This window comes from Phascolarctos cinereus, unplaced genomic scaffold (assembly GCF_003287225.1).
Source record: "Phascolarctos cinereus isolate Bilbo 61053 unplaced genomic scaffold, phaCin_HiC Scaffold_9;HRSCAF=440, whole genome shotgun sequence".
Lineage (NCBI taxonomy): Eukaryota > Metazoa > Chordata > Mammalia > Diprotodontia > Phascolarctidae > Phascolarctos > Phascolarctos cinereus.
In genome coordinates this window covers 110,989,229-111,016,667 of record NW_027556402.1, presented here as the reverse complement: position 1 = coordinate 111,016,667, position 27,439 = coordinate 110,989,229, and the positions used below count along the sequence as shown (strand labels likewise).

At 37.6% G+C, this 27,439-nt stretch overlaps 1 protein-coding gene across 6 annotated transcripts in view; it reads right to left on the bottom strand.

Annotated features, from left to right (window-relative positions):
• SLC10A7 (solute carrier family 10 member 7) overlaps positions 1-27,439 on the bottom strand; it is a 282,712-nt gene that overhangs the window by 208,598 nt on the left and 46,675 nt on the right. The gene's annotated exons all lie outside the window — the stretch shown is intronic.

Below are 27,439 nucleotides of genomic sequence, written 5' to 3'. Positions count from 1 at the left end.
TTGTCTATGTCTTTTCATACATAAGTCATGGGGAGAGGTCCACTAATGTGCTTCGTATGTACAAACTTATCTTCTTCTTTAGATTTCGTGAGGAAACCATGTTTATTCCTCACCTTCACCATGCACACGACCAAACTTTCTTTTCAATCGTATATATCTTTGATGACTACTTCTCCTTTGAAATTTCTTAAGCCTTGAATAAGGCTTGCATTTTTTAGAAGTTTGTTGAACTGAACCAAGCAATTCCTGAAAGCTCAGAAAACCACTTCAATAACTGCAGTCATTGTTTTTTAATAACATGTGACCCCAGAGCTCTACATTAGTTTTCAAAAAAGTTTTTCAACTGAAAACATGACTGGGGTTCCAAGAAAGATCTAGGAGGCTAAAGTCATGGTAACTCAAGTCACGTGACAATTAATATTGGCAGAAAAAGTTCTACAATATTCTAAGATAAAATTTCTAGGATCTGATCTAAAGGAACACTGCGCCTTTCTCGTCTTCTACTTGATTCTCCAATAACCTACAGTTTCTACAATGTTCTATTTCACATATAACTTTCAATGATTATTTCTTTGAGAAGTATATATGCTACATGTATATATATAATATATATAATACATATGTATATATATATAAATACATATATATATATAAAATACATATATTTACTACTGTGGTATAAGAAATGACAAGCTCAATGATCTTAGAAAAACATGAAAAGAACAAAATGAGCAGAACCAAGAGAACATCGTATATAGTGACAGCAATACTGTTTTTAAAAAGACTTTGAGCAAATTAGTCATTCTGACTATTATGAATACCCAAATTAACCGCAAAGGACATATGAAAGAAGATACTATCAGCATCTAGAGAAAGAACTGAAAAATAGAAATATGTATAGAATGGTTTTACATATATATACATACACACATATTTGTGTCTAATGGTAATCACAGAGAAGGGGGGAAAAAAAAGGGAAAAAAAGAAATTTACATGATAGCTTTACTATATATTTAAAAGGAATAGCAAATTGTACATAATAGATTTTCAGTTTCATGTGCAATCATCTTTTTTATTATACTGTGTTATGGAAATGCTTGTTTTATTCCATAAATTAAAAATAATATATTTGAAAAGAGAGAGAATGAACAGTCAAAAAAAAAAGTATATATGCTTCAAAATTCCAGTTTCATTCTTTGGCATATTTTCCCTACCAGTGCAGAACACAACCTTCCTTGCCTTAACAGACACTCTGATTTATTGGGGCCGGAGCACCACACCACTTGCTGGCCAACTCTCCAGAGAAGAGCCTCTTTGGGTTTAGTCAGGCTAATCCTCGGGTCCAATGTGGTTAGAATCACCAGAGTCTGTTCTCTGCTGGCACAACCTTTGAGAATGAAGGGTCATCTCCATGCCACAATAAGGCATTAGAAGTAGACAACAGAAGAAGTTTAGGTTTGTAATCAGTCACTAAGGCAACAACATCATTTTAGGGTATGAGGGGTATAACTTCCCTAATCTTTTTTAAGCTGACTTCAGGGAGGATCACCATGTCATCCAACAGTGTCCGTCCCATGGCACTGTTGTCTGGGACAATATTAAGCTTGGTGGAACTGAATACCTGATCCAGAATAGAAAATCTTTGTTTTTCTGTTAGGTTTAACATGTACTACCTCTCCATGCAGAGTCAACTTAAACTATTTGCAGCTACTGACTTAAAATGTCACACAGTAAACTAAACGTGGATACAGGGACAGCCTTGACATCAGGAAGATTTTGGGCACAACTCCTGTTTCTGACACATAACAAGCATCTGATCCTTGACATCTAGGGGGCACTGCAGATAGAAAGCTGGGCCTGGAGTCAGGAAGATCTGAGTTCAAATCCAACCTCAGATACTTCTTAGCCTTGTGACCCTAGGTCAATCAGTTAACCTCTGCCTGCCTAGCAAGTCATTGAAATTTTCAGTTCCCCCAGGGATTTTCTAAAATTGTAGGTTACAGATAAGATGTTTCTCTGCTTTGTTGGAGGGATTTTCTCCATACTCATAGGGAATTCCCCAAACTAATGAAATTATAGGCCCAGGTATCAAAAAAAAAAAAGCTTTAAAAATTATTTGTGGTGCAAAAATAGGATTCTTCGATGAATATGTAGCTTCGTAGATATTGGGGCCACCCCCTAAAACAGTACTATTCACAGCCCATCAGAAAAATGGGAATGAGAACCAGACACTTCTAAATCAGGATTTACTACTGAACATTCTTTTAAAGGGCATTTCTTGCTCAATTTCTTAACAGAAGCCATAATGTAAACTAAAGCATCCTGCTAATTTTTAATTGAAACTCCATTTAAAGCCAACACATAACCTACATTACCAGATCCATCTTGCATGTTAATGAGAGCTTCTGCAGGGAGACTCTCCCAAAACATGTTTTCAAAAAATTGAGTAGAAGGGAGAGCAGCTCCCAACCAGACATTTGCAAATCTGATAACCTCTGCTGAAATATTCCATATTTCCTACAACTGCTGGTAGAATGCTGCAACCTAACTCTGTGCTATTTAGCCATCCATTAGACCTGAGACCTCGGAGCTTCTTAGGACAGTAATAGATCAATCCCCTAGCAATAACTCTCTCATCAGCTTTTCATTAATAGTAAAAATAGCTTTCCTGTCATCTTCTGGGAAATAACTTAGAATAGAATCATTGAACTTACATGGACCTCTGCGATCATCTACTCCAGCCCTCGGCCTCCAAATAAGACAAAACTTCAATGATTCAAGATAGGTGACTGCCTACATTATTTTTCAGGGACAGAGATAATCTCTCAACAGGCTGTCCTAAAGTTCAAATCATCTTTCTCCATGGTGTCAAACTCAAATAGAAACACAGGGCTCCTAATTCCCTGCAGGCGGCATACCGACTTAGTTTTAAAATGTAATGTAATATTTCCCCAGCCGTAAGATAAGGAGTTGAATCAAATGACATCTAACAGAGCTTTCAATTCTGAAATCCTTTGAACTACAATCCAAAATGCTAGACCTCTGTTTTCTCACTAGTAAAATGAGGAGTTGGTCAAGATGACCTAACATCACTTCCAATTCTAAACTTCTGTGACCCAAATCCAAAATGCTAGATCTGTTTCCTCACTTATAAAAATGAGTTGGAGAAGATGACCTCTATCATTTCTTTCAATTTTGAAATCCTATCAACTATAATCCAAAACATTAGATTTCATTTTCCTCACTAGTAAAATGCAGAGTAGGACTAGATCAGAGGTGTCAATAATAAGAGAGAAAGAAACAGATTTTTATTCATTAAAAAAATTAAATGTTAAAATGGAGTTTGACTTTGAACCAATGAGGGAATAAAATTACTAGGAACAATTAAGAGCAACAAAAGATGATACATCATTGAAATCAACAAGAATTTTTTAATAAATCAGCACGTATATAACATATAACAAAACATATAAGGTTTTTGTGTGAATAAGGTTTTTCCTAAGTTTCGAAGCGAATTTTATGATTCTGTACTTGGGAAAAAGTGAGAGCTACTTAAAACAACAAAATTACCAGGGATAGACACTCAACAGGAAACCTTGAATCTTAGCAAGATTTTGGCATCTGTTCTACCTGACTTTTCAAAACAGTTATTTTATAAAAATAGATACCTGGAGAGGCAAGTGGTATAGGCAAAAGAGTTAGCCTCCGAGTAAGAAAGACCTGAGTTCAAGTCAGTTAACTAGCATGTATTAAGCACCTATTACATGCCCTGGCACTCTGCTAGGCCTTAGTTATAGAGAAAGGCAGAAGACAGTCCTTACATTCAAGGAATTCAGTCTAATGGAGGAGACAACACATAAACTACTACGCACAAACAAGATATATACAGGATAAATTGGAGATCACGAACAGAGGGGAGGTGGCATTAATTGGGATCACAAAAGGCATCCTAAAGAAGTCAGGTGTTTATTTGGGATTGAAGGAGGCCAGTGAAGGCAAGAAGCAGAGATGAAGAGAGAGGGAATTCTAGGCCTGGGGGACAGCCAGTGAAGACACCCATCTTCGAGTCTTGCCTCTGACCTACGCTGACTGTGTGACCATCATCCCTTCTTCTAACTTCTCGGTGCCTCCACACAATCTTCTAAGACTACAGTCTCATTACCAGGCTGCATTAGTAGGGGAAGCTTCCATACAGGGAAGACCTCACACGGATGAAGCCAAAGATGTCATACAATGCTGAGAAGGAACGCTCAAGATGGGTAAACTCACAATGCATAAATTTCTTTCTTCTTCATTAAAAACTTTTAACAAAGTCTGAAACAGTATTTTTTTAAGACAATCACAAATACAAATGAAATAAGAGCTATTTTTAATTGAAATTACCTACAAAGTTCAGACACAGCCATAGTCTTATTTTTTTAAAAAAAAAAGTGTATTTGGAGCTCAATGATTTAGTTCAAATCCCAGGCCTCCACTTTACTTCCCCACTACTATTTCCAAATCATGCTATCTGCATTCTGGCCACCATCCTCCAAATCAACTTTGGACTCTGCCCCGGGACACTAAGTTTTAACAGATGAGCTTTTGCCTGGTCTTGTAATAACTGGTCTGTACATGAAGCTGTGTTGAGCTCATGCCCCTTTCTAGCTCTCTTTTATGTGTTATCCCCAGTAGAATGTAAGCTCCTCGAGGGGAGCAACTGTCTCTCTTGCTTTTATTTCTATCTATAGTCCTTAGTATAGAACCTGGCATATAGTAAGCACATAATAATAACAACAAGGGTGATAATAACTAGGTTTTCAGAATGCTTTACATAAATGTTTGCTCTATCATCTATCTTTTATCTATCCACCTACCTACCTACCTATCTCTATCATCTATCAACCTATCTCTATCCTCTATCTCATCTTTTTTTCTTTCTTTCTTATCACCTAATTTAAACCCATTTGGGGAAGCTGATTATCAGAGACAGTTAAATGACTTATTCTAAACCACAGAAGTAACAAATAGCAGAGTCCTGACTCAAAGGCAAGTCCTTTGGCTCTAATCTAGGACCTCTACCATTATTGATCCACAAATATGTATTAAATGCCTACAAAGTGCTAAGCCTTGTTTTAGGAGCTGAGGATACAAAGACAGAAACAAAATAGTCCCTGCTCTTGAAGAACTTACAATCTGGCCAGGACAAAGACATATACATAAACAGGTCCACAAAAAATGAACACACACACATACATACACACACACAGAGTAATTTGGAGGAAGGGAGACATTAGAAGGTGAGGGGATCCAGAAAGGCTTCAAGTAGATGGTAGTAACTTGGCTTCATCCTTGAAGTAGGCTTCTAAGAGGCTCTGTCCTAATGACTGATTAAAAGCATACCAGTTATGAACAGACAGTTCTCAGATGAAGAAATTAAAGCCATCTATAGTCATATTTAAAAAATGCTCTAAATCATTATTGATTAGAGAAATGCAAATCAAAACAACTCTGAGGTACCACATCACACCTATCAGATTGGCCAACATGACAAAACAGGAAAATGATAAATTTTGGAGAAAATGTGGGAAAATTGGAACATTGATGCATTGTTGGTAGAGTTGTGAAATGATTCAACCATTTTGGAGAACAATTTGGAACTATGCCCAAAGGGCTATAAAAATGTGCATACCCTTTGACCCAGCAATAGCACTTCTAGGGCTATATCCCAAAGAGATCATACAAATGGGAAAAGGACCCACGTGTACAAAAATATTTATAGCAGCTCTTTTTATGGTGGCAAAGAATGGGAAATTGAGAGGATGCCCATCAATTGGGGAATGGCTGAGCAAGGTGTGGTATATGAATGTAATGGAACACTATTGTACTATAAGAAATAATGAACAGGCTGACTTCAGAAAAACCTGGAAAGACTTGTATGGTCTGATACTGAGTGAAGTGAGCAGAACCATGAGAACATTGTACACAATAACAGCCACACTGTGTGATGACTAATATTGATAAACTTAACCCTTCCCAGCAATACAAGGATCTAAGACATCTCCAGAGGCCTCATGATGCAAAATGCTATCCACATTCAAAGAAAGAACTATGAAAGTTGAGTTGCTATTTTTTTTTCTCTTCTGTTGAGTTTTGTTTCCTCTTTCTGATGGTTCCTCCTATTGGTTTTAATTTTCACTTACAACATCACTAATGGAAAACATGTTTAATAGGAATGTAAATGTATAGCCTATTAGATTGTGCACTGTCTTGGGGAGGGTGGTGAGGAGGAACGGGGAGAAAGATTTTAAACTCAAAAGCATATGGAAGTGATTGCTGATAAATCAAAATAAATTAATAAAAAATTTTTTAAATTTTAAAAAAATAAAAGCATACCAGTGATTCCTTTCCTGATGTGTAGATGAATTAAGTCCGATTGCTAGGGGGGAGGAGTGAAGAAAAGTAAGGCAGCACAATGAAGGAATGCAATGAGATATTGTTAACAGAGACTCACTACTACTTCTCATCCTCCCAAAGATCTAATTCTTTTGTCTAGTTTGCTAAGTGTCATTCTCTCCATTAGGTAGATATGGTATTAGGCTACATGTCTACACACACACACACACACACACACACACACACACACACACACACACACACACACACACGTATATACACAGAAACAAATGTAAAATGGGTATTTCATAAAGAATTTCTCTAAAAGGAGGAAAACTAGTCAGGAGGCATGAGAAATACCTCAAAGTTTTATTGTTTTTTATTCTGGGTCTCTTTTCAAATTTTTAAGTTAATTTTTTTGTTTGCGAATGAGACTAGATTTGCTTAGTGGGCCAAGGAACAGCTGTAGGACCACAACTAATGAGCTACCAAGAGATGATTTCATAAAGGGACCCAGCTGAACAACTCTGCCAACCTGAGGCTTCCTTCTGGTCAAACGTTTTATATCTGTAAGTGACTTTCTCTAAAAAAAAATTACCTGAGAAGACAGTCTCGGAAGGATACAGTGTAATAACAGCCTCTCAAACACACTCTTATTTCAGTTCAGATTCTCAGAGATGTTAAGCTGTGATAAAAAACACTAAAGGTCTTGTCCCCAGACTCTTCTGGAGACACATCATCTATACATGATTACAGCTCTAGTTAAACAATACATTCAGCAGCTCCAAAGAGCATTATTTTTCCATTCAAGAGGAATAAGGGAAAAGGGCCTCTTTTCAAATGTTGCCCTTTGGATCCATTCTAGAACTGGTGCCATTTTGTTTGGGTATGGCGTGAAGGGTGGGGAGGAGAGTGGTGCATAAATAGACAATTCTGCCGATTACTGTCATTTTTGTGATCACTACCTTTACAACTACGGACCAACCTGCTTTTATAGGAGAAGGCATCTAAGTAGCAGGCAAAATAAAAGGCTATTCATCGTGCATTTAGCTTGAAATATAGGATATGGTTGGGGAAAATGAGGCATTATACAACATCTCCCTGGGCTGTAGGGAGTGAGGCGTTAAAATGCTGAGGTGTTAGTGGAAATTCAAACCAATTCAACAAACATTTATTAAACACCTACTGTGTATAAGGAACTGTGCTGGGCTTTAGGGATACAACTACAAAAAAGAAAAAGCAGCCCTGGCATTCAAAGCACTTACATTCTGCTGGGGGAAGGTGACACATACAGAAATCAGGACATCCAAAGTAATACAAAGTGACTTCAGAAAACACAAGACAAGCCACTAACTCATGAGAAAGAACACTGAATCTGGAGTTAGAGACTAGGGTTCCAAGTTTAGGCTCTCCTACTTCCTATGGGACCCTGGAAAGTCTTTTCTTCTACAGGCTTCAGTTTCCTCAACTATAAAACATAAGTAGCTGGCCTAGAAGACCTCTCAGGGCCTTTCTAGCTTCCATTCCTATGATTCACTACACACTACAGCCACAACTTAAATACATTTCTGATATTAAAAGGTATACCCAGTTCAAGGGAGAACAGAATTCATTTCTCTCAGCAAACAGGGTCACTTTGGTGAGATGCTAGAGGTGTGGGTTAAACTCTCCTAATAAAAATTCTCATTCCTCAGAAAAAGCAAAATTGGGTGAAGAAGGAAGTCGTGTGAGATGGTCTTAGGCTGAGAGAAAATGGGTGAGGGTTTTCAGTGACTTAGTACCATAGTCAAGATACTCATGTTTAAATCATGCCTCAGACACCACCTTTGTGGCTATAGACAAGTTACTTAACTCAAGAGACTTAATTTCCTCATTTATAAAATGGGTATGAGAATGCTTGCACTATCTACCTAAAAGGGTTATTGTGAGGAAATCACTATTTAGATGTGAGTTGTCATATTAGTATTAATTACAAGTTTATCTATAGAAAGGAGAGAACAACAGATTGGGCAGGACAGAAAGATCATTCAGTCTCCTTTTAAAGCTTAGTTCAGATGACAGCAATCTTTTAGAAATGTTTATTTTCTTGGTAAACAGAAACGAAAATAATCTATTCCTTGAATCTTTATAGGTCACTTAAGCCCTCGATAAAAGATACTATTGTGATAACGCCATGCTTGTTTGAAATTATCTGTGAACATTTAATAAATTATTAAGTGGTAGGAAATGAAGGATAAGGGGAAAAAAGGGGGTTCTATAAACTAATTCTACCTGAAATCATTCACAACAGATATAGAAAGATATTTAGCACTTGTGTCCTTCTTTCTGGTCTCATGTGAGGAATAGAGGTGATAGGCACAGCAGAGACAGCTGACACAATGGACAGGATCTGAAGTGAGGAAGACCTGAGTTTAAATCCCTCATCAGGCACTTACTAGCTGTGTGATCCTGGGCAAGTTATAACTTCTGTCTGCCTCAGTTTTCTCATCAGTAAAATGGGCATAACAATAGCACCTAACTCCCAGGTTGTTGTGAGGACCAAACAAGATAATACTTTAAAGTGCTTTACAAACCTTAAGCTCTATATAAATGCTAGTTATTAACACAATTTTTTTGTTTATTTCCATATTAGTCATGTTGTGAAAGAAAACACAGACCTCCAAAACAACAACAACAAAACACAAAAACAATAAAGAAAGTGAAAAACAATATGTTTCAATCTGCATTCAGACTCCATCAGTTCTTTCTCTGCAGGTAGACAGCATTTTTCATAATGAGTCCTTTGGAACTTTCTTGGATCATTTTATTTCTGAGAATAGCTATGTTATTCACAGTTGATCACTGTACAATATCATGTTACTATGTACAATGTTCTCCTGGTTCTGCCCGCTTCACTCTGTATCATGTAAGTCTTCCCAAGTTTTTACGAAATCATCCTGCTTGTCGTTTCTTATAACACAATAATATTCCATCACAATTATATATCACAACTTGTTCAGCCATTCCACAACTGATGGGCAGCCTCTCAATTTCCAATTTTTTGCCATCACAAAAAAAGAGCAGCTATAAATATTTCTGTACAAATAGGTTCTTTTCCCATTTTAAAAATATCTCTTTGGGATGTTATTATTATTAAATAATACCTAGAAAAACTATCATGAAGATGAGCTTTACTACTTTATATAGGTTCAATGTCACTCTCGGGTATTTGGAGTGCTCAGGAGGACCTCTGGTGTGAAGCTTGAATAGCTCTTTTCAGGGCTGCTCATCGGCCTTCTGTGTTCACTGATTCACCCAACTCTCACCTGGAGCTCCAAGAAGCTGTAGTGTTTACAGCAGCCACACCTCAGTAAACCATCTCAGCAAATGGGCTAAACCAGGTTGAGGGTTAACTGACAGACCTCAAACCTGTTGGTGAGTTAGGGGATGTCCACCCACAGCATGTGAAGGCTTTATCTGGTGGAATGGGTGGATGACAACAATTTGTTCCAATGGCCATAAAGGCAGCTGAAGCAGATGCTATGGAGTGTTTAGAGCTTAGCCAGGCACTGAAGACACCAAACTCATCAAAGACACCTGAATCCAGGCCATCACCAGTTGTGTTGACTTTCATCTTGCCACTAGACTTCGATGACTCAGGAAAGAGAGAGTGAGGCTGATGACCTTGTGTAACTCTGCCTAACAAATCTAATTCACACACAAATCAAGAAGTCACCAGTGATGTCACTGCTTCTCTTTGAAAACAAAGGAAAAACAACAAACAATAGCAGATATACTTAGGAAAAACACATTACTTTGATAGGTCTGGGATTTCTCAATGGAGTGGGTAGTTCCTTCACTAGTGAGAATCTAAAAAGTCTCCAATCCTTCTCATCCTGTGAGACAGAGAACTAGTCTCAGAACCCAGTGCTACTGCCACCTATGGTGCACAGAAAAGAGTACTGGGTTTGAGAGCTGGAGGCCTGGGTTCAAGTCCTTGCTATGCCATTCACTACCTATGCAACCTTAAATGAGCTGCTCAATCTTCCTAATATCAATTTCTTCATCTATACAATGAGGAAGTTGAATGAGATCAGCAGTTTTTCAAACTTTTATGCATCATGGACCTTTCTGACAGATTTTTGAAGACTAGATTCCTTCTTAAAATAAGGTTTTTAAAAATTTTAAATAAAATATATGGGATTACAAAGGAAACCATGTAAAGTGTTAAGATGTAAAGTGGTTTTTTTTCTTTTTTTTTTCCCAGCCAAGTTCATGAACCCATTGAAATCTATCCAAGGACCATTAGGGTATCTAAGGATTCCAGGCTAAGAAACCTGGGAATAAATGATTTCTAAGGTCTCTTCCAGCTCTGTGTCTATAATCCTATAAGCTAATCCATTAAATGGAGACCTCTACAGAGTTTGACTTGTAGTCAGGAGTGGGTGAAGAAGAGAAACAAAACATTTCCTATGCTTTCAAAAAATCTAAGAAATTGGGTTTCAGCTTTACAACAGTAGTGTCAAACTCAAATCGAAATGGGAGCTGCTAAACATACATGTTCCTGCTGGCCACATATTGATTTAGAAAACCATATACTGTTACAGTATATGAATGTGATAGAATACTATTGGTTTCAGAAAAACCTGGGAAGACCAGTATGAACTGATACAAAGTGAAGCGAGCAGAACGAGAAGAACAGCCAATACAGTAACAGCAATATTGTAAAGTTAACCAACTTTGAAAGACTTAGTAACTCTGATCAAAACAGTGACCCACCACAATTCCAAAGGATTCATGATGAAATATGCTATCCACCTCCAGAGAGAGAGAGAGAGCGCTAATAAACTCAAGAGTGCTTATTGTCTATTTTTTCTTCTTTCTTTCTCTTGCCTTTTTTGGAGGGATGGAGTGAAGAAGATGTCAAATATGGAAATTTGTTTTACGTGACTATATATATGCATGTATGTGTATATATGTATACACACATATTTGTAATAGGTTTTTTGGTTTTTCTTGCCTTCTCATTGGGTGGGGGAAGGGTAGGAGAAGGGAGAGAATTTGGATCTGAAAAAAAATTTTTAAGTCTCTGTGTTTTAAAAGGAAAGAAAACCACATATTATTTATGTTCTATTGTATTTTTATTTATTTCGTTAAATATTACTCAATTATATATTAATCTGGTTCAGGGCACAATTCAGCCTCCTGACTGCCTGTTTGACACCTCTGCTCTAAAACATAGTTGGGGCTTTTAATTATTCCTTTTTCAGGACCAGCAGGTTTCCCTTCCAGCTCTCTAATAACAGACTACTCTTTATTTGTAAACCTTAATGTACTCTGTAAATGCCATCTATTATCACTATTATTAATAATAATATGAAGACATGAAAGACTTACAGAACAAAACATTAATTGCTTAAATGTAAACGACCTATTCCCCATGAATCTGTTTTTGCACAGACAGGGAGCTATAGGGTAGAACACAGAATACACTGTCAGACCTGACTGATGTATAGTGAGTTTTACTGAAATGCTTTTTTTCCTTTGTTTTAAGTGATGGCTCTCTTAAGAGGGGTGGAGGTAGTGGGAGAAGCACATTAGAAAGAAAGGTGATATAAAAACAAAAGATAACAAAAAAATTTTAAGATATACACATATATAATATAGTATACAAGTATACATATATAAACTGTTTTCAAAAAAATTCAGAATACTCTCACATATCAAAAACATGTTACTACAAATTTGAAAATGCCTGAAGATATAATCAAGGATATTTAAATTTCATTTTAACCATCAATTAGACTAAATTCATGACCCATATCGTCAGTATAATTTAAAAATTTTGGAGATATTTGATTAAGCTATAATTCTGTATTTGGCTTTTAACCTGTCTCTTCCCCTCTCTCAATTTTTTCCTCATCCTTCTGGCCTTAAAATCACAAGAGCTTTATAGCTTTTCTATAAAATTTATTCCCTTAACTACTCCTTACATCTATTTTCTAATCCCCAACTCACTTAATTAAATTCAACGTAAATTTAAATTGCAATTAACATCTTTTGAGGGATTACATGTTCTAATCACAATTATGCAATGAATATTTGAAATGCATACATTTTGTTATATTATCTGAAATGCAAATTCAAATCCAAAAAAAAAAGATGTTTAATAAAAAACGTATACTACTGAAGACTTTATTATGGAACTCAAGGGACTGAAATTAAGATTTGATTTTTTTTTTGAGGGCAGAAAAAAATGTAGGTACAAAGACAAGATCAATTGCTCTCCTTACCAAACCCCACAGAAATGGCTTGAAATCTTCAACAGACAGCACCCTAATTTTAATTCTTCCTTGGAAGTTTTTTCTTTAAAAACAACATCACAAACTTTTACTATTTTTACTATTACTCTGACTTTTACTAGCTTAGGTAGTCTTAAGTAAAAAACATCACACAAAATTCCACAAAACATGGAGACAAAATCTATCTGACACAGGTATGACAGGTTGATTGATCAAAGGTAAAAACAGTAACTTGATTTTTCTTCCTATGGTATGCATGTTTCTCTTCTAAGTCTACAGCTGGCAGACTATAAGGGGAAGGGTAGAAAGTTAGGGTCTGTGATGAAATACAAGCAACAAATTTTGGCATGTAGGTGACTTATCCTCCCTTCAAGAACACAGATCTAGGACTAAATGGGACCTTAGAGGTTATCCAATCCAGTTCCCTCATACTGAAGCCCATCGAGGTTAAACGACCTACTTTGGCTCACACTAGGATTAAGGGTAGTAAGTGGCAGAGCTAGGATTCAAACTCAGGTCCTATGACATTCCTTCCAAATTTCTCCTTTCTGTTCACTGACATTATGCTTACTGAGGCAGGGAAAAACCAAAACCAAATCCTGACACATAACAATGCTATTGTTTATCTATAACCTAAAATAATCATTAAACATCCAGGGAAGGCTCAAACTTAAGGTAACCAGATAATTGCTGAAGATATACATGTGAAAGTAGAAATCAGGTGAGGACATAATACATAACACTCAGGAGACAGTGATACTATGGAAAGGTTTGGAGTCAGAAGACCTGGGTTTAAATCCTGGCTCTTCCACTTACTTAATTACTACTTACCTAATCCAGGCAAACCACTAAATTTCTCTAGCTCTCAGTTTCCTGATCGTAAAATGAGAAGGTTGGATTAAAGAACTTCTACGTTCTTTTCCAGATCTAAATCTATGACCATATGATTTGATCACACTCACACGTACTAAAGACCACAATGAGGAGGGCATTCTCTCTAACAATGAAGACCATGCCCTATCCATGCCTGCCCAACTCTCATCCATATCCTCCTCCCAACAAATCTGCCATAGCATGAGCCAATCATGTACCATATAGAGAAGCACATAACTGACAAATCCAAAGCTAGTCTAAAGCAAACTTGGCACCAAGGAAAGAATACCATGTTTGTTTGATCCATGAAAAATATGACAGCCAATCTTCAAAGTTCCAATGGGGAAAAAATGCTCCACTGTATAATACAGTTTTAAATGATGACACTGGGGAATGAGACTCACACCTCCCTTCTAGGATGACTTTTTCCGCATTTCTGCATTTCTAAGAGCCACAATTCCGAACGAAGAGTGGAATCCATGCATTGCCATGCCAAATCATAAAGTGACCTTACCACCTGGAAAACCTGGGCCCTTTTCCGAAGGTCATTCTGTTACAAGGCCAGTGTATGTTTACCTGCCTTCCGAAGAGATTCATTTGAAGTGAGGTCCAGAATTTAAAACTAACCATGTACAAGCATCTCCTACCATTCTGCATAAGAAGACTAATTAACCCAAGAGTTCATTAATATATGAATCCATCTAGCTTCATATTCCTAAGGAAGGTGCTGTTTGGGAGACCCGGTCCAAGGAGGGAAAACCTCCTGGGGAAGAAGTTCCACATGGTACAATTGTCTACATAGACTTCCACCAAGGTATCAGTGATCAGCCTATCAAAAAAGAGTCTGAACAGAAACCAGCACCCCATTGGGAAATGAACCACCACTTAAAAAGCCATCATCAGAAAGTATTTCTGTCCTAAATGACAAGTTCAAATTGTCTCTTAAAGCCTGTATTTTAAAAGGGAAAGGGAGAAGTGTTGTTAAATATGGCTTTAAAAAAAAAAAACTTAACAAATACAACCTGCCTGCATATCTTTTTTTTTTAAAAATACTACTGTAAAATGTAGTGTAAGAAGTAAATGCAGATTCTGAAAGAGTAATGAAGGCTTTGAAAAATGCCCCACTGTCGGCACTGCACACAGGTACCAATGCATTACAGCACCTTAGTTTAAAATAAATCAACCTAAGTGCCTGCTTTGGTAAGCACTTCAGCAGGTCTTATGTTGGTGTTGGGAAAGTCTGCATACCAAGAAATTAATTAAGAAATGAACTGTTTACAAAGCCCGGTCCGGAGACTCAGATTACATCCTTCCTCATAAACTTTCTCCCTTCTACCTCTAGTAAAAATCTTCCTCCAGACTTCCTTTCCGCATTTGCATATCTGTGCAGTCTTATTCTTTTTTTTCCCCAAACCCCTTTGCCCTTTCAATCATGAAGCATATTACTCCACTGTCAGTGCAAAGCAGGCCCTAACAACAGGGAACCCAGCTGGGATGGGAAGAGGGCAGGAGGCTCATGCATTAACATAATAATCCAACTGTGTTCCCATAGGCCCTTAGGGCAGACAGCATATTAGGTAGGCCTCCTGTGCAGACCCTAGTGGAAGCTGCCTTATCACCTGCCTATCAACCGGTGGCAGATAGAGGCAGCTCGATAGCAGCAGCTCCTGCCAAGCTGTGGTGCCCAATTACCTTACTACAAAAGACAGAAATCCATTTCTCTATGTCTGTTTAATGTACTCAATGCATTTCCTTATTTATGATTCGAATCTGAGTCTCCGCATCGTTTCCAAGGGACTGACTTATTGCCTTTTAACTTCTGAAAGTCGAGCTTGTCTGTAGGCCAGAGGATGAAGGCAGCAATAGGCATTCTAAACGCAGAAAAATACGGGTGGGTCAAGCTAATGGTTTGGGCGGCTGGTTTTCGGGAGGTATCTCAATGAATAGGAGGGTAAGGGAAGTGGCCATCACTGTTTCCTCTGGGGAGGAAGAAAAAAAAGGGCGATAGAATGAAAAAAAAATAAAAACAAAAATCCCACACTGGTGGTTTCTCAAAATCTGATATTTATTCTAACCTAAATAGATCCAGCTTTAAGGGGCTGTCCACACGTAGCACATGCTTTTCTGCACACCAGTTTGGGCTTTGGAAACTGAGTGTATCATTACCATTGGCTGAAAGAGGAGATAACAAAAGATAAGCCAATGCCATTCTCATGCCATTAATTCACCAAGGGTCCTATGCCTACTAACCTTCACTTAACACATATCCCATGATTCTTTTATCATTGCAACTTCTTCCTTTTTGAAGAAAAGATGCTGGCTACAACACAACTTATCTCCCCCCTTCCCTTTCTCCTTAGCTCTCTCCCTGTTGTCTGTCTTCTATAAGGTTCAATTTCAATCCTGCTCAGTTAAGAGAATCTCTGATTTACTCTGTCTCCCCTATCCCCTACACTCCCCCACAAGTCACTGTTCATATCAAATACAGCAAAGACAAGAGAAACAGCCATTTAAAAGGCTTTATTTACTACATATACATAAGATCCTTAAAATACTACAAAGAAGCATTCTGAAATCAAACTCAGCTCACCAAATTACACCAACTCAGTAGTCACACACTCCTTAGCCCGTAACCCGTTAAAAAGAGAGTCCATTCACATGAAGAAGGCACATGACTGACAACTTGTTCCAAATAAAATAAGGGCTTTTGAAACTACACACACACACACACACACACACACACACACACACACACACAAGCATGAGAGTCGCCAATTATTAAGGAAATTTTTTCAACTGTTCACATACTTCCCAAAAAATTACTTTCTAGAAGCAAGTTATGTCTTGGTTTTGTACATATTTTAATAAAAAATGAATCCTTTAGTCTAGCAAAAATGCATTTATCTAACATTTCCATGAATATTAAATGCTACAGAACCAACATTATTATTTAAGGAAATAAATCTATACATTTTATGTGCATTCAAATAATTAGGTAAAAAGTAAATAACAAGGGCAATATCCAACAAATAACACAGATTTCCCCATTAGAGTTACTCCTGTTGGCTTAGCAATAACTACTTTGGCACTCCATCAACAGATGAAGCCAACAACCGGATAACATATCAGCTCTTTGGGTAACTACTAGACATACAAGACAGAGGACAGATACCTCCAGCATGGCAGAATTTGCCTACTATAGCCTTTACCAAGCAATCTGGGGAAAATATAAAAAGAACAGAAAAAATAATAATAATTTGTCTTCTTCTGTGGGTCAAGTCTGGGCTATTTAATGGTTTCTGAAAATACACTATATTACATTACACATTGATGGAACTGTAAATACAAAATATTAAACTCAATTATAAATATTAATGCTTATATGTGTGTTAAACAGCAAAATTATAATCCCCTTTCTGACCTTTTGGGGATTCCAAATCTCTTTATAAATAAATTCTCATGATTTGACAAAACATAATGCATCTTCTGGGTCATTAAAAAGTGAAATTTGATTTTTGATTAAAAAAACAACCACACACACTAGCCATTTGGTGGCAGGATATATATAGTCACCTAGACTCTGTCATGATTCTTGAAAGGGGTGAACTTACACTTTAGGGTAAACAAAAGGAGAACAGGGATACAAAATGGAAATCTAAGAATTCCCTTTGCTCAGGGCTTTAACTATTTCCATATCAATATCTGAAAGAATCCTTATCTAGTTGTAGATTTCAGATCTAAGACATTAATGCTGATACTAGCATTAACAGCTCCACTTCTGATGAGTTTAAAAAACACCACTACAAAAACAAAAACTGTGAATGGAGATGAAACAATCCCCATTTTTCAAAAAATGGGAGTAAATTTTAAAAAACACGAAAGAAATACACATTTTTGTTTGAGCACAACAGACCAATTTTAAAACACTTCCCCCCTCCCAAGTTCTATATGTGAAGTACATTTATACGGCATCTTAAGATTTCCAAAAGTATTTTATATATATTAATTCATTTGAGCCTCACCACAACCTGGAGAAGTAGGTGCTATCATGACTCTCATTTTACAGATGAGGAAGCTAGGGCAAACAAAGGTTAAGTGACTTGCCCAGGGTCACACAAGCAGTAAGTTTCTGAGTCAGGATTTAAACTCAAGTCTACCAGCCTCTAAGACCCTCCCTAATCCACTTTGCCACCTAGCTACCTAAAGGAATCAAAGCAGCTAGAGGAAACGTTAGATATCATGTAGCCCAGGGGTTCTCAAAGTATATTCCACAGACTCCTGAAGATCCTCAAGGTCAAAATTATTTTTATAATACTACTAAAACCTTATTTCTCTATTACATAAATAATTCCTTCCTTTTCAACTAATTATCTGTGTAAAACCATATTTTCTTCATATACTTTAATCAAAATAACATGGCACAACAGAACGAATAAAGGAAGTAGATAAGAGGATTCAGGTGTCTTCTATTAAGCCAGATATTAAGAAAAATATGCAAAAAAAGAAGTGAAACAATGCAATTCTCCTTACTAAATTTTTCTGTTCTAGAAAAGTTTTGTTCACTAAAATAAAGATTTCTTTTAAATGAATAAATAAACATTTTAAAAACAATCAGTTTTAATTTCTAATACGGGAAGTAGTGACAGATCTGATCTACATAAACAAAACTCTTTGGAGTTTTCAGTAATTTTTAACAGCACAAAGGGTTCCTGAGACCAAAAAGTTTGAGAATCACTGGTTTAGTCCAACCCTCTTATCTCACAGATGAGGAAATTAACTCCCAGGAAGGGGAAGTGACCCAGGACCATGTTAAGTAGTCAGTAGTAGAACCAAATTTGAACCTGAGTTCCCTGACTATATAACCATTACTCTGTACTACCATCACACATCCTTTTCATGGGATCATTGGCATTCAGAGCTGAAAAAAACCCTAAGAGGTCATCTCATTCAACCTCTCGTTTAACAGATGAGGAAGGAGAAGTAACTTAAGCAAGGTCACACAGGAAATTAATTTCTAATGGCCTTTCAATTCGTAGATAGGAAATTCTCCATAGTCTTAGACGTATCCTCTCTACTTCACTGAGTAGCAGGGACAATTCTAGGGAGAGTTTTGTTTCACACCAAGGATTTTTTTTTAAAAGGTAACTCGTTTTGCTTCATAATGTAGACCTGGCCTCAGAGATAGTTTCTAGCTGGTGTTCATGTCATTTCTCCCAATGATAAGACTACATATGAAACACAAAAATTACACAGTAAAATAGATGCCATCTTACTTTGTTTCTCCCCGAATAGCCCTTCAGCTGTTGAAGCATATACATTTTTTTCTCCAGGCAAAATCCCCAGGCTAATATAACTGAAACTTGTATCTTTAGGAAGTCCTGCTTCTCAATTGTTATTTCGATGTATTTGATTATCAGTTGAAGTTTCATTTCATAACCATGTAGCACTCTGATAAAAAAAAAAAAGGGAAATCGAGGCCACTAGAAAGATTCCCTTCCTGCCTGCTCAGATTTTCTTCTGATAGAAGCACCCAACTATCATACCTTGTCAAATAAGCATCGAGACTCTCGATTTTGCCCCTTATTTTTTCACTACTTGTTAACAAAGGGGCAAGTTTTAAGGGCTCAATAACTGATCACCTTTGGTCCAAGTAAGTACCCACTTCTCCTTTAAGGATGCCCCCTACAAGCGTCACAGAGGCACTGAAAGTCCTCCCCCCTGCCAAGACTTGGTAGATCACCTTGCACCTCAGCCTCTTAGGCAACTGTGAACCCAAGACAACTATCCTAAACCCAAACAGTTGTTTTGGACTCTTGCCCAAAGACCCTAGAGAAGAAGAAGAAAAAAAACCAAAACTTCGAAATAAGAACTAGCAAAATACAAGAGTCAAAGAAACCTTTCAAAATCGAGTCATCCAGAAAAAAAGCCCCCAATGCCCTATCAAATCTACTTAAATCATCCACTGAAGCTGCAATCTCATCACTGTGAGAGTTTCCTCTGAGGATGCAAATCTCTCTTCAAAGCTTGGTCACCTTATGCAACTCCTATCTGTGTCCTCCAACAAACCTGGCATTATGGAACCATCAATCAGTCCAGGGCTTTCTTCATCTTCTCTCGACTTCGGGAGGATGCCAACAGAGAACATAAGCTGTCCACAATATTCTTCACTCTTACCCTGTGGCCAGTCCTTCTCTTTTACTCATGCATTTTAATGAAATCCCTTATTCTTCAGCATAACTCTATATAATGTGTAGCAGCCTACTTTAACCTACCATGAGTCTTTTCAAGTCTACAAGGTTTTTTATATTATGAGAAATAAGTATATTGGAGGATCATCATTCCAACCAACAAAGCCAACTTGAATTTTGCATTTGTCTTAATTCAATCTACGTATATAATGTCATTGCAAAGTAGTGGCAGAGAAACAGCATTAACAGCATGAACCCCTGAACAGGTTACAAAAGGAGACATTCCACTGGGGGACAGAGGCATAAGTGAACAGATAGAAATAGGATCTTAATGATTTGTCCCTTTCAATTAATTCCTATTTCAAACCAGATTCTTCCTAGAAAGCTGAAACAGAATGAAAAAAGGTAGAGGACAGGGTCAGGGAGAAAATGGAAAATAAGAGGGAATGGGATGAAATGTAAGGGGGAGGGATGAAATGTGAGGGGAAGCAATAAAATGGGAAGGAAGGAAGGAAGGAAGGAAGGAAGGAAGGAAGGAAGGAAGGAAGGAAGGAAGGAAGGAAGGAAGGAAGGAAGGAAGGAAGGAAGGAAGGAAGGAAGGAAGGAAGGAAGGAAGGAAAAAATGCATCCCCATCCTCATTTGTGTATATGAATATAGGTCACATGCTACTATGACCAACTCTGTGGGCCCATTTACCTTAAGTTGTGGGACATGAATATTGCTTGATCTGAGTGAGCATGCTAATGATTGAGATTTGGGCTTTAAAAAAAATACATTTCTTATCACGAAACTGATGCTCAAAACAGGAAGCCAGCACTTATACTGGTTTTTAAAAGTCTACAATGCATTTTACACAACGCAAAGTACAAACAACCAGCTATGCATACAAGTATGGAGAGAAAAAATACAAATGAATCTTCACTGCTGTATTAATTCTTTTCTAGAAAAAAAAAGTACAGGGGCCACTCCAGTGCTTTGTACAGTCGGTAAATTCTGTTCTGTCTTAAATGCTTAAAATAAACTAGGAATTAATTCATCATCACCCAAAGAGAAAAATCAATGAATCCCTGCAAAATCCTCCTTGGAGCTTCTTTCCCTAGAGAAGTTGAAAGAAGTCTTGACCCCTAGACAATAACAACAACAATTTCTTGGGACTGAGTTGCCAAAAGATATATTCAATCAGATCAGAAAAAGCCTTTATAGATTTTGGGCACGTGGATTAGTGGCTCCTAAAGAATGTCATACCATAAGAGTTAAAGGAGGCTAATCATGCCCTTGCTGCCAGTGGTTTACAATTCTAACGCCAAGAAAAATGGTGCATGGATTTTGCTCCACTATGTTGCCAGGTGCAAAACAAATCATTTACCATGGTCAATGGGTATGCTTTGTTTTGTCTCAATAGTTATATCTAGAGGCTAAGACATCAAAGGCAAAAAATCAGATGTCTATACATGCCCAGGGGTGTCAATTAATCCTAAAAGCTTTCCAACATCTAGAACCCAAAGTAACTGAAAATAGCCTATGTGCTGAAATTTTATACATATATAGATAATATGTAAGCTACAGATGGACTTATATAATGCCAACAGGTGAGGAAAAAATAGAAATTTTAATGAACATTTTAATAATACCATCACAAAGTGAGATAGAAAGGGGTAAATTGTTCACAGGGTACAAATTTCCTTCCACTGAGAGTTAATCAGAATTCAGCTGAAGAATAGGAAGTTATGCTCTAAAATTTCTACCAAGAACAATACCTAAATTGGGACAACAATATTTAAAGAGTAAGGCTCAGTGATTCAATGACAAATGAGATGTCCGCCTGAATGGCTGCTCACTGTTTTTTAAGCTTTTAACTGAGAGATGAAATATGTACTTGATTGATTGAATGGCCTTATTTGAGATGAGATGACTGAAAATGTTTAGAAATTTTAACAAGTTCCTAAAATTTTTCATTTTCTCTGGGTGGACATAGAGTTGTTGAGTTTTATTACTATTATCATTATCATCATTATTGGTGGTGGTGTTATTCCACCACTAGAAACTGTACTAAAAAGAATATATACTAAGAAACATACCAAAAATTAGGGTTACTTCAACAAAAGGGTTAATTGGGGATACAAATTTTCTCAGACTGTTAATAATGGGAATGACATATACTATGTGCCCATAAGTAATTCTCAGGTATCTTTGATCTTCAGTCCCACCGATTTCTGTTGCCTACCGTAGCCTGGCCTCTGGGACTCTCTCAGAACCAGACATCTGGCTACTTTGTTGTTTTAGACTAATCTCATCCCAGGAGAGCTCAAGAAATGACACCAGGCAAGGAGGGTCCTGGCAAGGGAAAAAACATTACAATATTAGCAGATTTTTTTTGAGTGGACTGGAGTACCAAAATTGTCTTCAAATTTCTATGGGGGTCTTAAAAGCTGTTCTATTCTGTGTTTTGTTTTGGCTGTTTTGCACAAAAATAATTTAAAGAGGATGTACATAAATATTATATATATACATATATATATATATATTTTTTCTGTCTTTAAAGATTATCAATCGTCTTTAAAAATTCACTGAATGTTAATCATGGAAAATTACAATGTGTACGGAAAAGTTAAGAGTGGGGGGGGAGGGGAATACAAATCAAATGGCTTCTGCACCCATCTGTTAGGGTTGGGTGATGACTGATAAAACAAAGATTTTAATTGTCAGCTGAAAGGTGACACTAAAATTGTGGGATAATGCCTAAGATTTGCAAAATAGAGTTGCTCGGCTCCCATTATGCCAACTCCCTCCCTTCCCTGCTCTTTCTTCTTACTAACATTTTTTTTAGGACCTTGGCTGCCAATCAGCCAGAAGGATTTTGAGTAAAGTAGGCTTCTTTTTAAGTGTGCCTTTGAGATACCAGGAGAGGCCAAAGAGAGGAGGTGTGAGCTTTAAAAAGAAATAAAGGGGATTCGAGCACAAAGGGCTTTTTGGGGAAGAGACAAAGGTCATCAATATTTTCCCCAGGGCAACAAATAATCATCAACATTTTAATACCTTTTTTAGTGATTATTGTTCGATCCCCAAATCAATACCTTCCAAGGTCCAAGGAAACAATTTGTACAAACAGGTTACACAAATTTAAGATGAGTCAAGGAGAGGTAAGTTCCCAATTTCTCAGCTTTCAGGATTTTCCTCTTAAAACTTGAGGGATTATCCTGAATTACTATCTTCATACCAAATACTTATTTCTAGCTCACATATATTTGAATGAGAAATATTCCAAAATTTCCCGGCACTAACATTACAGAGAGAAGCTTGCTCTGCTGCATGTGGAAAAACAAAAGTCACCGTGCACTTGAATAAAATAACGAGTGCCTCGTTCACATGGCTGGTTTGAAGAAATGGCTTGTTTTCTGTTTTATGCTTCAATTTTCTTTGCATTAATAAAAGGTGAGGCTGTATGGTGACTTTTGCCATACGCTGTATTTCAAATCCAGTCCTCTCTCTCATGAGTTCACAATTCCCCATTTTAGCAACAACATCCACTGAAATCAGTTACCTCCATGGTGATTAATGACACAGACAGACAATTTCAAGACAGTATAAACATGAGAAAGGAAATCTTAAACAGCCGCATTTCTCTTTTTAATGAAAATTTCCCCCAGTAGATTAGAAAGATGCTGGCGAAAGGGGAGGGAGAATATAGTATGAGGAGGGGAGAAGGGAAAAATACTAAAAGCCAAGCAAGATGTTTTATTTCAAGCAGCTTCCTCTCCCCAAAGATGTAAGACCAAGGTGAAAAACACTTGCTGAAAATCACACCTTGTTTTCTAGAGGGAGGTCAGCAGAACTCCCCTATTATGTCTAAGCAAAGCTGACTGCCAAGGAAGGTTCTCACAAAGACTTCCCAGGGCACCTGGAGCTGCAGGCCCAGCATCAGAGGTCATCAGGCTGCTGGTTCAGGCCAGCTTCCCTCCCTCTCACCCAATGGAGATGTGGCAAATATGTGTTTAACTGATTGTCTTTCACCTGGAATTCCCAGAGCAGTCTAAACCAACGAACAAAAGCTGAAATAGCTACATTTTAAAAAACTTTTGGTAAATTTTACAGTAATAACAATGGCGAACATTTATACAGCACCTCAAGGTTTGCATATACAGCATCTCATTTAATTTTCACCATTACCCAATTCAGTAGATGTCACTATTATCTACAGCTTACAAATGAGGAAAAGGTTCTGAAAAGTGTCACACTGAGAGTAAGGGTCCAAGAAGTGATTTGAATCCAGGATCTTCCTGACAGGGCAGCTAGGTGGCACAGTAGATAGAGCACTGAGCTGGGAATGGGGAAGAATCATCTGCCTGAGTTCAAATGCGGCCTCAGACACTTTCTGGCTGTGTGACCCTAGGCAAGTCACTTTAGCCTGTTGACCTCCGTTTCCTCATCTGTAAATGAGGAGATGACAAACCACGTCAGGGTGTCTGCCAAGAAAATCGCAAACAGGGCCATGAAGAGTTGGACACAAGTGAACAACAACTTCCTGACTCCAAATAATAGTGGCCCTCATAGGGCGACAGATCAAGAGCTGAAAGGAGCCTGAGAGGCCACTAAGTCCAAACAACCGTCCCAAGATCACCAAAGCAGTAAGAGACAAAGCCAGGGCTCTAACGCAGCTTAAGTCTGGTGACTCCGAGTCTCACCCAAGGGCCTTCCCAGTCATCAAAGGGTTCTAAAACAATCCTCAGCAGAGCCTTAATGCTAAGTGCATTTCAATGCATTCTAAAGTGGGTGTTTTAAGGTACCCCTTCATTACACTGAATATTCCATTAAACCTAACGCCTCACTCACCAACCACTCCGGATAAGGGGCACCCCACTTTTGGAACAAACAAGTATCACTTTACCAAGAAAGAGCAAAGGCTGACAATAGGCTTGGGTTATCACATTGGTCAAACATCAGGGAAAATGGCTTACTTCTAAACAGAACCTATGAAACAGCTAAGAAGGTAATCCAAAGGTGCTCCATGAACAAAAATCAGAGAAACACCTAACAGTATGGCGACAAAGAAATGCCGAACCGATGGCTAAATCACGTGGATGTGTTTAGCATGGTAAAGAGAGCAGCAACTCAGGACCCAGTCATCACCACCAGAAATTACAAATAAGTCATCCTTAAGGGTCTGAATATGTCGGTTAAGTTCAATTATACAAAGAAAAGGTAGAAACTGTCTATCATCATTGAAATCTGTAAAAATGTAGCATCTACAAAATGTCCAGCAAGGCATGCATGACCCGGTGGCTAGGACTACGCATCAGAAATGCACTACTTTTCATAAATTAACAGACAACAAATCCCTATGCTACAAATCTAAACCTCAAAATATCACAGTACTGAAATCAGAGCATTATAACCAACAGAACTGGGGACCACAATGGACAGATCTTACATTGATCCATAAAAATCTTAAATGACATTTTAAATAGATATCACCATACCCAATACTCATAATGGCCCAGCCACTAAAATACAAAGCTCAAGGTTCCTATCATCCCCATCATTCTGCCAGCTAACTAGAGTTAGACCAAAGATACTTTTGGTGGGCCTATACGCCAATGTTTTTATTCAATTACAAGAAACTTTATTCACCTGTGTAGCAGTCCACAGAAACAGTAAATATAAAAGAACAATAGCAACACGGCAACTTGTCTCAGGACCATTCCTACCTGAACTGCAAAAACACGATGATCACAACAATAACAACAATCTAATGTTGATATGAAGGTTCAGAATTAATAAAATACTTCATACAAACATTATTTCATTTGATCCTGATCACTCTATGAGGAACATGATCCAAACGCTATTAAATCTATTTTTCAGATGGGGAAAATCAAAGATCTGAGAGATTGACTAGATCTGGCAGGACTGCAAGGAGTGGTGTGTACATAAGTATCTCATTTGATCCTCACCATAACTCAGTTAAGTAGGTGGTGTTATTATGCCCCATTTACAAATGAGGTCATAGAGGCTCTGAGAGAGTAAGACACTCACAGCTCTCAGTGTCTAACATGGGATTTGCATTCAGTCTTCCTGACTCCAAGTCTAGCTTTGCTGCCTTTAGACGGAAGTCACACAGCTGAGTGGCAAATGTGGATTCCAATCCTGACTAGGATAAGCAAGCTGCCGTCGTCCTTTTGCATCTGACTCTGTTTGGGGTTTTCTTGGCAAAGATACTGGAGTGGTTTGCCACTTCCTTCTCCAGATCATTTCACAGATACGGAAATCAAGGCAAGCAGGGTTAAATGACTTGCCCAGGGTCATACAGCTAGAAAGGGTCTGAAGCCAGATTTGAACTCAGGTCTTCCTGACTTCAAGCCCGACACTTTATCCACTGAACCACCTAGCTGCCTCCTACAGACAAAAAGGAAGACTAATTCAGAGTTGTTTTTTTCTTATGGGCTCCAAATGAAGTTAGTTCAGATCATTAATTTGTATGCTAAGGGCAAGGCCCATGTTTTATTAATCTCTGTGTCTCAGTGCTTATCACACATTACATGCTCATAAAAGCTTGTTGAATGAATGCTTTTCAAATTAAAGTACAAACTCTAAACTATAGTCTGCAAATCAGCCGTCTTCTTCTGGAGAAAGGGAAGAACAAGAAAGGGAATGGGGGTGGAGGAAGTGTAAGAAAACAAAGTCCTCAAGCTAAGATAGGAGGCATCATGGCCAAACTCAAGTAGAAAAGAACCCACTGAATGTTGACTTAGAAAACAACAAATTAACATTATCTATGTTGTGTTATATTTTTATTTATTCTGCTAAACATTTCTCAATTACATTTTAATCTCATTCAGGACTAATAGGGAGTGATGGACAGAGTTAGTAAGATCTGGGTTCAAAGCCTGCCACTGACACTATCTGTGTGATCATGGGCAAGTTACTCCATCTCTTTGCCTCAGTCTCTTTATCTGTAAGGTGGCCATGATTAATCTCACAGGGTTGTATTATGAGGTTCAAAAACGTAAAGCGCTTTATAAACTTTAAAGAGCTATATAAATATCAATTGTCACTAGGATAGATAGGAAGGTAGAATGTTAAGCTCCTTGAGGGCAAGGTCTGGTTTTGTCTTGATACCCCCAGCACCTCACACAGTAACTGACACATAGTAGGCACTTTACAAATGCTGGCTGAATGAGAGAGAGAGAGAGAGAGAGAGAGAGAGAGTATAAAGAGATGGTGAGATATCAATTCTTTTCAAGAAACAGGAATTCAGTGACCTCTAAAAGAAGAAAGACTTCCTAAGATAAAACTTCCTACTATAGATTCTCAACTATTCTTCTAAAACTGGCTCAATATATACCAAGGGTGAAAAATCTCAGTTTTAGATGATAAACCCCAAAAGCAATAAAATGACATTCAATAAGAAAATCTCAGTCCCCCAAACTGCTAACTTCCAGGTCATTCAAATAAGCTGTCAAGACAGAAATGATTAATTCATCACCAATTAGCCACAGTCAATACACCTTTCAAACTCAGGTTGTCGTGGTTTTTTTTTTAAGCACCAGTAGACTAATCATTTAACAGGATATCACTGTGGCACAGTGTATCATGAAACCAAGGCTGTGAAATGGATTAAGTTATGCTAAAAATGGGGGTAAGGTTGAGAAAGCCACATTAGTGTGACTTCTAATGTTACTGTAATTATTACCTTTATTTCAGCACAAATATCAGTTTCATGG